Source organism: Coregonus clupeaformis, unplaced genomic scaffold (genome assembly GCF_020615455.1).
Source record: "Coregonus clupeaformis isolate EN_2021a unplaced genomic scaffold, ASM2061545v1 scaf0258, whole genome shotgun sequence".
NCBI classification, from domain to species: domain Eukaryota; kingdom Metazoa; phylum Chordata; class Actinopteri; order Salmoniformes; family Salmonidae; genus Coregonus; species Coregonus clupeaformis.
In genome coordinates this window covers 366505-380899 of record NW_025533713.1, presented here as the reverse complement: position 1 = coordinate 380899, position 14395 = coordinate 366505, and the positions used below count along the sequence as shown (strand labels likewise).

General features: G+C 32.8%; 2 protein-coding genes across 5 annotated transcripts in view; one reads left to right on the top strand and one right to left on the bottom strand.

Moving 5' to 3' along the window:
• LOC121583629 (polypyrimidine tract-binding protein 3-like) overlaps positions 1-14395 on the bottom strand; it is a 116357-nt gene that overhangs the window by 87307 nt on the left and 14655 nt on the right. The gene's annotated exons all lie outside the window — the stretch shown is intronic.
• Positions 1-14395, top strand: part of LOC123484286 (cell surface glycoprotein 1-like) — a 36949-nt gene that overhangs the window by 21048 nt on the left and 1506 nt on the right. The window lies entirely within an intron of this gene.

The following is a 14395-nucleotide window of genomic DNA, read 5'->3' as shown; positions in this document are numbered from 1 at the left end:
GATATAGAGTCTGATATAGAGTCTGATATAGTCTGATATAGAGTCTGATATAGAGTCTGATATAGAGTCTGATATAGTCTGATATAGAGTCTGATATAGAGTCTGATATAGAGTCTGATATAGAGTCTGATATATAGTCTGATATAGAGTCTGATATAGAGTCTGATATATAGTCTGATATAGAGTCTGATATAGAGTCTGATATAGAGTCTGATATAGTCTGATATAGTCTGATATAGAGTCTGATATAGAGTCTGATATAGTCTGATATAGAGTCTGATATAGTGTGATATAGTCTGATATAGAGTCTGATATAGAGTCTGATATAGAGTCTGATATAGAGGTCTGATATAGTCTGATATAGAGTCTGATATAGAGTCTGATATAGAGTCTGATATAGAGTCTGATATAGAGTCTGATATAGAGTCTGATATAGAGTCTGATATAGAGTCTGATATAGAGTCTGATATAGAGTCTGATATAGAGTCTGATATAGTCTGATATAGAGTCTGATATAGAGTCTGATATAGAGTCTGATATAGTCTGATATAGTCTGATATATAGTCTGATATAGAGTCTGATATATAGTCTGATATAGTCTGATATAGAGTCTGATATAGAGTCTGATATAGAGTCTGATATATAGTCTGATATAGAGTCTGATATAGAGTCTGATATAGAGTCTGATATAGTCTGATATAGAGTCTGATATAGAGTCTGATATAGTCTGATATAGAGTCTGATATAGAGTCTGATATAGTCTGATATAGTCTGATATATAGTCTGATATAGATTCTGATATAGAGTCTGATATAGAGTCTGATATAGAGTCTGATATAGAGTCTGATATAGAGTCTGATATAGTCTGATATAGAGTCTGATAGAGTCTGATATAGAGTCTGATATAGGTCTGATATAGAGTCTGATATAGAGTCTGATATAGAGTCTGATATAGTCTGATATAGAGTTCTGATATAGAGTCTGATATAGAGTCTGATATAGTCTGATATAGTCTGATATAGAGTCTGATATAGAGTCTGATATAGAGTCTGATATAGAGTCTGATATAGAGTCTGATATAGTCTGATATAGTCTGATATAGAGTCTGATATAGAGTCTGATATAGAGTCTGATATAGAGTCTGATATAGTCTGATATAGAGTCTGATATAGAGTCTGATATAGTCTGATATAGAGTCTGATATAGAGTCTGATATAGTCTGATATAGAGTCTGATATAGAGTCTGATATAGAGTCTGATATAGTCTGATATAGAGTCTGATATAGAGTCTGATATAGAGTCTGATATAGAGTCTGATATATAGTCTGATATAGAGTCTGATATAGAGTCTGATATAGAGTCTGATATAGTCTGATATAGAGTCTGATATAGAGTCTGATATAGTCTGATATAGTCTGATATAGAGTCTGATATAGAGTCTGATATAGTCTGATATAGTCTGATATAGAGTCTGATATAGAGTCTGATAGAGTCTGATATAGAGTCTGATATAGAGTCTGATATAGTGTCTGATATAGTCTGATATAGAGTCTGATATAGAGTCTGATATAGTCTGATATAGAGTCAGATATAGAGTCTGATATAGAGTCTGATATAGAGTGTGATATAGTCTGATATAGAGTCTGATATAGAGTCTGATATAGTCTGATATAGTCTGATATAGAGTCTGATATAGAGTCTGATATAGAGTCTGATATAGAGTCTGATATAGTCTGATATAGAGTCTGATATAGTCTGATATAGAGTCTGATATAGAGTCTGATATAGAGTCTGATATAGAGTCTGATATAGTCTCATATAGAGTCTGATATAGAGTCTGATATAGTCTGATATAGAGTCTGATATAGTCTGATATAGAGTCTGATATAGAGTCTGATATAGTCTGATATAGAGTCTGATATAGAGTCTGATATAGAGTCTGATATAGAGTCTGATATAGAGTCTGATATAGAGTCTGATATATAGTCTGATATAGTCTGATATAGAGTCTGATATAGTCTGATATAGTCTGATATATAGTCTGATATAGAGTCTGATATAGTCTGATATAGAGTCTGATATAGTGTGATATAGTCTGATATAGAGTCTGATATAGAGTCTGATATAGAGTCTGATATAGAGTCTGATATAGTCTGATATAGAGTCTGATATAGAGTCTGATATAGAGTCTGATATAGTCTGATATAGAGTCTGATATAGAGTCTGATATAGAGTCTGATATAGAGTCTGATATAGAGTATGATATAGAGTCTGATATAGTCTGATATAGTCTGATATAGAGTCTGATATAGAGTCTGATATAGAGTCTGATATAGAGTCTGATATAGTCTGATATAGAGTCTGATATAGTCTGATATAGTCTGATATAGAGTCTGATATAGAGTCTGATATAGAGTCTGATATAGAGTCTGATATAGTCTGATAAGTCTGATATAGAGTCTGATATAGTCTGATATAGAGTCTGATATAGAGTCTGATATAGAGTCTGATATAGAGTCTGATATAGAGTCTGATATAGTCTAATATAGTCTGATATAGAGTCTGATATAGAGTCTGATATATAGTCTGATATAGAGTTTGATATAGAGTCTGATATAGTCTGATATAGTCTGATATAGAATCTGATATAGAGTCTGATATAGTCTGATATAGAGTCTGATATAGAGTCTGATATAGTCTGATATAGAGTCTGATATAGAGTCTGATATAGAGTCTGATATAGTGTCTGATATAGTGAGTCTGATATAGAGTCTGATATAGTCTGATATAGAGTCTGATATAGAGTCTGATATAGTCTGATATAGAGTCTGATATAGAGTCTGATATAGAGTCTGATATAGGTCTGATATAGAGTCTGATATAGAGTCTGATATAGAGTCTGATATAGAGTCTGATATAGTCTGATATAGTCTGATATAGAGTCTGATATAGAGTCTGATATAGAGTCTGATATAGAGTCTGATATAGTCTGATATAGAGTCTGATATAGTCTGATATAGAGTCTGATATAGTCTGATATAGTCTGATATAGAGTCTGATATAGAGTCTGATATAGAGTCTGATATAGAGTCTGATATAGTCTGATATAGAGTCTGATATAGAGTCTGATATAGAGTCTGATATATAGTCTGATATAGAGTCTGATATAGAGTCTGATATAGAGTCTGATATAGTCTGATATAGAGTCTGATATAGAGTCTGATATAGTCTGATATAGTCTGATATAGAGTCTGATATAGAGTCTGATATAGTCTGATATAGTCTGATATAGAGTCTGATATAGAGTCTGATATAGAGTCTGATATAGTCTGATATAGAGTCTGATATAGAGTCTGATATAGTGTCTGATATAGAGTCTGATATAGAGTCTGATATAGATGTGAGATATAGTCTGATATAGAGTCTGATATAGAGTCTGATATAGTCTGATATAGTCTGATATAGAGTCTGATATAGAGTCTGATATAGAGTCTGATATAGTCTGATATAGTCTGATATAGAGTCTGATATAGTCTGATATAGAGTCTGATATAGAGTCTGATATAGAGTCTGATATAGAGTCTGATATAGTCTCATATAGAGTCTGATATAGAGTCTGATATAGAGTCTGATATAGAGTCTGATATCGTCTGATATAGAGTCTGATATAGAGTCTGATATAGAGTCTGATATATAGTCTGATATAGAGTCTGATATAGAGTCTGATATAGAGTCTGATATAGTCTGATATAGTCTGATATAGAGTCTGATATAGTCTGATATAGAGTCTGATATAGAGTCTGATATAGTCTGATATAGAGTCTGATATAGAGTCTGATATAGAGTCTGATATAGTGTCTGATATAGTCTGATATAGAGTCTGATATAGTCTGATATAGTCTGATATAGAGTCTGATATAGAGTCTGATATAGTCTGATATAGAGTCTGATATAGAGTCTGATATAGAGTCTGATATAGTCTGATATAGTCTGATATAGAGTCTGATATAGAGTCTGATATAGTCTGATATAGTCTGATATAGAGTCTGATATAGAGTCTGATATAGAGTCTGATATAGAGTCTGATATAGTCTGATATAGAGTCTGATATAGAGTCTGATATAGTCTGATATAGAGTCTGATATAGAGTCTGATATAGTCTGATATAGAGTCTGATATAGAGTCTGATATAGAGTCTGATATAGTCTGATATAGAGTCTGATATAGAGTCTGATATAGAGTCTGATATAGAGTCTGATATAGAGTCTGATATATAGTCTGATATAGAGTCTGATATAGAGTCTGATATAGTCTGATATAGAGTCTGATATAGAGTCTGATATAGTCTGATATAGTCTGATATAGAGTCTGATATAGAGTCTGATATAGTCTGATATAGTCTGATATAGAGTCTGATATAGAGTCTGATATAGAGTCTGATATAGTCTGATATAGAGTCTGATATAGAGTCTGATATAGTGTCTGATATAGTCTGATATAGAGTCTGATATAGAGTCTGATATAGTCTGATATAGAGTCTGATATAGAGTCTGATATAGAGTGTGATATAGTCTGATATAGAGCCTGATATAGAGTCTGATATAGTCTGATATAGTCTGATATATAGTCTGATATAGAGTCTGATATAGAGTCTGATATAGTCTGATATAGAGTCTGATATAGTCTGATATAGAGTCTGATATAGAGTCTGATATAGAGTCTGATATAGAGTCTGATATAGTCTCATATAGAGTCTGATATAGAGTCTGATATAGTCTGATATAGAGTCTGATATAGAGTCTGATATAGTCTGATATAGAGTCAGATATAGAGTCTGATATAGTCTGATATAGAGTCTGATATAGAGTCTGATATAGAGTCTGATATAGAGTCTGATATAGAGTCTGATATAGAGTCTGATATATAGTCTGATATAGTCTGATATAGAGTCTGATATAGTCTGATATAGTCTGATATAGAGTCTGATATAGAGTCTGATATAGTCTGATATAGAGTCTGATATAGTGTGATATAGTCTGATATAGAGTCTGATATAGAGTCTGATATAGAGTCTGATATAGAGTCTGATATAGTCTGATATAGAGTCTGATATAGAGTCTGATATAGAGTCTGGATATAGTCTGATATAGAGTCTGATATAGAGTCTGATATAGAGTCTGATATAGAGTCTGATATAGAGTCTGATATAGAGTATGATATAGAGTCTGATATAGTCTGATATAGTCTGATATAGAGTCTGATATAGAGTCTGATATAGAGTCTGATATAGAGTCTGATATAGTCTGATATAGAGTCTGATATAGTCTGATATAGTCTGATATAGAGTCTGATATAGAGTCTGATATAGAGTCTGATATAGAGTCTGATATAGTCTGATATAGAGTCTGATATAGAGTCTGATATAGTCTGATATAGAGTCTGATATAGAGTCTGATATAGAGTCTGATATGAGTCTGATATAGTCTGATATAGAGTCTGATATCGAGTCTGATATAGAGTCTGATATAGAGTCTGATATAGTCTGATATAGAGTCTGATATAGAGTCTGATATAGAGTCTGATATAGAGTCTGATATAGTCTGATATAGTCTGATATAGAGTCTGATATAGAGTCTGATATAGAGTCTGATATAGAGTCTGATATAGAGTCTGATATAGAGTCTGATATAGTCTGATATAGATCTGATATAGAGTCTGATATAGTCTGATATAGAGTCTGATATAGAGTCTGATATAGAGTCTGATATAGTCTGATATAGAGTCTGATATAGAGTCTGATATAGAGTCTGATATAGATCTGATATAGAGTCTGATATAGAGTCTGATATAGAGTCTGATATAGAGTCTGATATAGAGTCTGATATAGAGTCTGATATAGAGTCTGATATAGTCTGATATAGGTCTGATATAGAGTCTGATATAGAGTCTGATATAGTCTGATATAGAGTCTGATATAGTGTGATATAGTCTGATATAGAGTCTGATATAGAGTCTGATATAGAGTCTGATATAGAGTCTGATATAGAGTCTGATATAGAGTCTGATAGAGATATAGAGTCTGATATAGGTCTGATATAGAGTCTGATATAGAGTCTGATATAGAGTCTGATATAGAGTCTGATATAGAGTCTGATATAGAGTCTGATATAGAGTCTGATATAGAGTCTGATATAGTCTGATATAGAGTCTGATATAGAGTCTGATATAGAGTCTGATATAGTCTGATATAGTCTGATATAGAGTCTGATATAGAGTCTGATATAGAGTCTGATATAGAGTCTGATATAGTCTGATATAGAGTCTGATATAGAGTCTGATATAGAGTCTGATATAGAGTCTGATATAGAGTCTGATATAGAGTCTGATATAGAGTCTGATATAGAGTCTGATATAGAGTCTGATATAGTCTGATATAGAGTCTGATATAGAGTCTGATATAGAGTCTGATATAGAGTCTGATATAGAGTCTGATATAGAGTCTGATATAGAGTCTGATATAGAGTCTGATATAGAGTCTGATATAGTCTGATATAGAGTCTGATATAGAGTCTGATATAGAGTCTGATATAGAGTCTGATATAGAGTCTGATATAGAGTCTGATATAGAGTCTGATATAGAGTCTGATATAGTCTGATATAGTCTGATATAGAGTCTGATATAGAGTCTGATATAGTCTGATATAGAGTCTGATATAGTGTGATATAGTCTGATATAGAGTCTGATATAGAGTCTGATATAGAGTCTGATATAGTCTGATATAGAGTCTGATATAGAGTCTGATATAGAGTCTGATATAGTCTGATATAGAGTCTGATATAGAGTCTGATATAGAGTCTGATATAGTCTGATAGAGTCTGATATAGAGTCTGATATAGTTAGTCTGATATAGAGTCTGATATAGAGTCTGATATAGTCTGATATAGTCTGATATAGAGTCTGATATAGAGTCTGATAGAGTCTGATATAGAGTCTGGATATAGAGTCTGATATAGTGTCTGACAGTATAGTCTGATATAGAGTCTGATATAGAGTCTGATATAGTCTGATATAGAGTCAGATATAGAGTCTGATATAGAGTCTGATATAGAGTGTGATATAGTCTGATATAGAGTCTGATATAGAGTCTGATATAGTCTGATATAGTCTGGATATAGAGTCTGATATAGAGTCTGATATAGAGTCTGATATAGAGTCTGATATAGTCTGATATAGAGTCTGATATAGTCTGATATAGAGTCTGATATAGAGTCTGATATAGAGTCTGATATAGAGTCTGATATAGTCTCATATAGAGTCTGATATAGAGTCTGATATAGTCTGATATAGAGTCTGATATAGAGTCTGATATAGTCTGATATAGAGTCTGATATAGAGTCTGATATAGTCTGATATAGAGTCTGATATAGAGTCTGATATAGAGTCTGATATAGAGTCTGATATAGAGTCTGATATAGAGTCTGATATATAGTCTGATATAGTCTGATATAGAGTCTGATATAGTCTGATATAGTCTGATATATAGTCTGATATAGAGTCTGATATAGTCTGATATAGAGTCTGATATAGTGTGATATAGTCTGATATAGAGTCTGATATAGAGTCTGATATAGAGTCTGATATAGAGTCTGATATAGTCTGATATAGAGTCTGATATAGAGTCTGATATAGAGTCTGATATAGTCTGATATAGAGTCTGATATAGAGTCTGATATAGAGTCTGATATAGAGTCTGATATAGAGTCTGATATAGAGTATGATATAGAGTCTGATATAGTCTGATATAGTCTGATATAGAGTCTGATATAGAGTCTGATATAGAGTCTGATATAGAGTCTGATATAGTCTGATATAGAGTCTGATATAGTCTGATATAGTCTGATATAGAGTCTGATATAGAGTCTGATATAGAGTCTGATATAGAGTCTGATATAGTCTGATATAGAGTCTGATATAGAGTCTGATATAGTCTGATATAGAGTCTGATATAGAGTCTGATATAGAGTCTGATATAGAGTCTGATATAGAGTCTGATATAGTCTAATATAGTCTGATATAGAGTCTGATATAGAGTCTGATATATAGTCTGATATAGAGTTTGATATAGAGTCTGATATAGTCTGATATAGTCTGATATAGAATCTGATATAGAGTCTGATATAGTCTGATATAGAGTCTGATATAGAGTCTGATATAGTCTGATATAGAGTCTGATATAGAGTCTGATATAGAGTCTGATATAGTGTCTGATATAGTCTGATATAGAGTCTGATATAGTCTGATATAGTCTGATATAGAGTCTGATATAGAGTTTGATATAGTCTGATATAGAGTCTGATATAGAGTCTGATATAGAGTCTGATATAGTCTGATATAGAGTCTGATATAGAGTCTGATATAGAGTCTGATATAGAGTCTGATATAGAGTCTGATATAGTCTGATATAGTCTGATATAGAGTCTGATATAGAGTCTGATATAGAGTCTGATATAGAGTCTGATATAGTCTGATATAGAGTCTGATATAGTCTGATATAGAGTCTGATATAGTCTGATATAGTCTGATATAGAGTCTGATATAGAGTCTGATATAGAGTCTGATATAGAGTCTGATATAGTCTGATATAGAGTCTGATATAGAGTCTGATATAGAGTCTGATATATAGTCTGATATAGAGTCTGATATAGAGTCTGATATAGAGTCTGATATAGTCTGATATAGAGTCTGATATAGAGTCTGATATAGTCTGATATAGTCTGATATAGAGTCTGATATAGAGTCTGATATAGTCTGATATAGTCTGATATAGAGTCTGATATAGAGTCTGATATAGAGTCTGATATAGTCTGATATAGAGTCTGATATAGAGTCTGATATAGTGTCTGATATAGAGTCTGATATAGAGTCTGATATAGAGTGAGATATAGTCTGATATAGAGTCTGATATAGAGTCTGATATAGTCTGATATAGTCTGATATAGAGTCTGATATAGAGTCTGATATAGAGTCTGATATAGTCTGATATAGTCTGATATAGAGTCTGATATAGTCTGATATAGAGTCTGATATAGAGTCTGATATAGAGTCTGATATAGAGTCTGATATAGAGTCTGATATAGTCTCATATAGAGTCTGATATAGAGTCTGATATAGAGTCTGATATAGAGTCTGATATCGTCTGATATAGAGTCTGATATAGAGTCTGATATAGAGTCTGATATATAGTCTGATATAGAGTCTGATATAGAGTCTGATATAGAGTCTGATATAGTCTGATATAGTCTGATATAGAATCTGATATAGAGTCTGATATAGTCTGATATAGAGTCTGATATAGAGTCTGATATAGTCTGATATAGAGTCTGATATAGAGTCTGATATAGAGTCTGATATAGTGTCTGATATAGTCTGATATAGAGTCTGATATAGTCTGATATAGTCTGATATAGAGTCTGATATAGAGTCTGATATAGTCTGATATAGAGTCTGATATAGAGTCTGATATAGAGTCTGATATAGTCTGATATAGTCTGATATAGAGTCTGATATAGAGTCTGATATAGTCTGATATAGTCTGATATAGAGTCTGATATAGAGTCTGATATAGAGTCTGATATAGAGTCTGATATAGTCTGATATAGAGTCTGATATAGAGTCTGATATAGTCTGATATAGAGTCTGATATAGAGTCTGATATAGTCTGATATAGAGTCTGATATAGAGTCTGATATAGAGTCTGATATAGTCTGATATAGAGTCTGATATAGAGTCTGATATAGAGTCTGATATAGAGTCTGATATATAGTCTGATATAGAGTCTGATATAGAGTCTGATATAAAGTCTGATATAGTCTGATATAGAGTCTGATATAGAGTCTGATATAGTCTGATATAGTCTGATATAGAGTCTGATATAGAGTCTGATATAGTCTGATATAGTCTGATATAGAGTCTGATATAGAGTCTGATATAGAGTCTGATATAGTCTGATATAGAGTCTGATATAGAGTCTGATATAGTGTCTGATATAGTCTGATATAGAGTCTGATATAGAGTCTGATATAGTCTGATATAGAGTCTGATATAGAGTCTGATATAGAGTGTGATATAGTCTGATATAGAGCCTGATATAGAGTCTGATATAGTCTGATATAGTCTGATATATAGTCTGATATAGAGTCTGATATAGAGTCTGATATAGTCTGATATAGAGTCTGATATAGTCTGATATAGAGTCTGATATAGAGTCTGATATAGAGTCTGATATAGAGTCTGATATAGTCTCATATAGAGTCTGATATAGAGTCTGATATAGTCTGATATAGAGTCTGATATAGAGTCTGATATAGTCTGATATAGAGTCAGATATAGAGTCTGATATAGTCTGATATAGAGTCTGATATAGAGTCTGATATAGAGTCTGATATAGAGTCTGATATAGAGTCTGATATAGAGTCTGATATATAGTCTGATATAGTCTGATATAGAGTCTGATATAGTCTGATATAGTCTGATATAGAGTCTGATATAGTCTGATATAGTCTGATATAGAGTCTGATATAGTGTGATATAGTCTGATATAGAGTCTGATATAGAGTCTGATATAGAGTCTGATATAGAGTCTGATATAGAGTCTGATATAGTCTGATATAGAGTCTGATATAGAGTCTGATATAGAGTCTGATATAGTCTGATATAGAGTCTGATATAGAGTCTGATATAGAGTCTGATATAGAGTCTGATATAGAGTCTGATATAGAGTATGATATAGAGTCTGATATAGTCTGATATAGTCTGATATAGAGTCTGATATAGAGTCTGATATAGAGTCTGATATAGAGTCTGATATAGTCTGATATAGAGTCTGATATAGTCTGATATAGTCTGATATAGAGTCTGATATAGAGTCTGATATAGAGTCTGATATAGAGTCTGATATAGTCTGATATAGAGTCTGATATAGAGTCTGATATAGTCTGATATAGAGTCTGATATAGAGTCTGATATAGAGTCTGATATAGAGTCTGATATAGTCTGATATAGAGTCTGATATCGAGTCTGATATCGAGTCTGATATAGAGTCTGATATATAGTCTGATATAGAGTCTGATATAGAGTCTGATATAGAGTCTGATATAGTCTGATATAGTCTGATATAGAATCTGATATAGAGTCTGATATAGTCTGATATAGAGTCTGATATAGAGTCTGATATAGTCTGATATAGAGTCTGATATAGAGTCTGATATAGAGTCTGATATAGTGTCTGATATAGTCTGATATAGAGTCTGATATAGTCTGATATAGTCTGATATAGAGTCTGATATAGTCTGATATAGAGTCTGATATAGAGTCTGATATAGAGTCTGATATAGTCTGATATAGAGTCTGATATAGAGTCTGATATAGAGTCTGATATAGAGTCTGATATATAGTCTGATATAGAGTCTGATATAGAGTCTGATATATAGTCTGATATAGAGTCTGATATAGAGTCTGATATAGAGTCTGATATAGTCTGATATAGTCTGATATAGAGTCTGATATAGAGTCTGATATAGTCTGATATAGAGTCTGATATAGTGTGATATAGTCTGATATAGAGTCTGATATAGAGTCTGATATAGAGTCTGATATAGAGTCTGATATAGTCTGATATAGAGTCTGATATAGAGTCTGATATAGAGTCTGATATAGTCTGATATAGAGTCTGATATAGAGTCTGATATAGAGTCTGATATAGAGTCTGATATAGAGTCTGATATAGAGTCTGATATAGAGTCTGATATAGTCTGATATAGAGTCTGATATAGAGTCTGATATAGAGTCTGATATAGTCTGATATAGTCTGATATATAGTCTGATATAGAGTCTGATATAGTCTGATATAGAGTCTGATATAGAGTCTGATATAGAGTCTGATATAGAGTCTGATATATAGTCTGATATAGAGTCTGATATAGAGTCTGATATAGAGTCTGATATAGTCTGATATAGAGTCTGATATAGAGTCTGATATAGTCTGATATAGAGTCTGATATAGAGTCTGATATAGTCTGATATAGTCTGATATATAGTCTGATATAGATTCTGATATAGAGTCTGATATAGAGTCTGATATAGAGTCTGATATAGAGTCTGATATAGAGTCTGATATAGTCTGATATAGAGTCTGATATAGAGTCTGATATAGAGTCTGATATAGTCTGATATAGAGTCTGATATAGAGTCTGATATAGAGTCTGATATATAGTCTGATATAGAGTCTGATATAGAGTCTGATATAGAGTCTGATATAGAGTCTGATATAGTCTGATATAGTCTGATATAGAGTCTGATATAGAGTCTGATATAGAGTCTGATATAGTCTGATATAGAGTCTGATAGAGTCTGATATATAGTCTGATATAGTCTGATATAGAGTCTGATATAGTCTGATATAGTCTGATATAGGTTCTGATATAGAGTCTGATATAGAGTCTGATATAGAGTCTGATATAGAGTCTGATATAGTCTGATATAGAGTCTGATATAGCGTCTGATATAGAGTCTGATATAGAGTCTGATATAGTCTGATATAGAGTCTGATATAGAGTCTGATATAGAGTCTGATATAGAGTCTGATATAGTCTGATATAGAGTCTGATATAGAGTCTGATATAGAGTCTGATATAGTCTGATATAGAGTCTGATATAGAGTCTGATATAGAGTCTGATATAGAGTCTGATATAGTCTGATATAGAGTCTGATATAGAGTCTGATATAGAGTCTGATATAGAGTCTGATATATAGTCTGATATAGTCTGATATAGAGTCTGATATAGAGTCTGATATAGAGTCTGATATAGAGTCTGATATAGTCTGATATAGAGTCTGATATAGAGTCTGATATAGAGTCTGATATAGAGTCTGATATAGTCTGATATAGTGTGATATAGAGTCTGATATAGAGTCTGATATAGAGTCTGATATAGAGTCTGATATAGAGTCTGATATAGCGTCTGATATAGCGTCTGATATAGAGTCTGATATAGTCTGATATAGAGTCTGATATAGAGTCTGATATAGAGTCTGATATAGAGTCTGATATAGAGTCTGATATAGCGTCTGATATAGCGTCTGATATAGAGTCTGATATAGTCTGATATAGAGTCTGATATAGAGTCTGATATAGAGTCTGATATAGTCTGATATAGAGTCTGATATAGCGTCTGATATAGCGTCTGATATAGTCTGATATAGTCTGATATAGATTCTGATCTGGAGTCTGATATAGAGTCTGATATAGTCTGATATAGAGTCTGATATAGAGTCTGATATAGAGTCTGATATAGGGTCTGATATAGAGTCTGATATAGAGTCTGATATAGTCTGATATAGAGTCTGATATCGAGTCTGATATCGAGTCTGATATAGGGTCTGATATAGAGTCTGATATAGAGTCTGATATAGAGTCTGATATAGAGTCTGATATAGAGTATGATATAGAGTCTGATATAGAGTCTGATATAGAGTCTGATATAGAGTCTGATATAGTGTCTGATATAGGGTCTGATATAGAGTCTGATATAGAGTCTGATATAGAGTCTGATATAGAGTCTGATATAGTCTGATATAGTCTGATATAGAGTCTGATATAGAGTCTGATATAGTCTGATATAGAGTCTGATATAGAGTCTGATATAGTCTGAAATAGTCTATAGTTGTCACTTATAGTCTGATATCTATAGTTGTCACTTATAGCCTGATATCTATAGTTGTCACTTATAGTCTGATATCTATAGTTGTCACTTATAGTCTTATTTCTATAGTTGTCACTTATAGTCTGATATCTATAGTTGTCACTTATAGTCTGATATCTATAGTTGTCACTTATAGTCTGATATCTATAGTTGTCACTTATAGTCTGATTTCTATAGTTGTCACTTATAGTCTGATATCTATAGTTGTCACTTATAGTCTGATATCTATAGTTGTCACTTATAGTCTGATTTCTATAGTTGTCACTTATAGTCTGATATCTATAGTTGTCACTTATAGTCTGATATCTATAGTTGTCACTTATAGTCTGATATCTATAGTTGTCACTTATAGTCTGATATAGAGTCTATAGTCGTAATGCAGTAATCAATATCAGTAGTACTATAACATAACAACATCTCTATCTGCATATGGGGGCCTGGACACACCCTCCTCCTCCCTGGGGCCTGGACACACCCTCCTCCTCCTCCTCCTCCTCCTCCTCCCTGGGGCCTGGACACACCCTCCTCCTCCTCCTCCTCCTCCTCCTCCTCCCTGTGGCCTGGACACACCCTCCTCCTCCTCCTCCTCCCTGGGGCCTGGACACACCCTCCTCCTCCTCCTCCCTGGGGCCT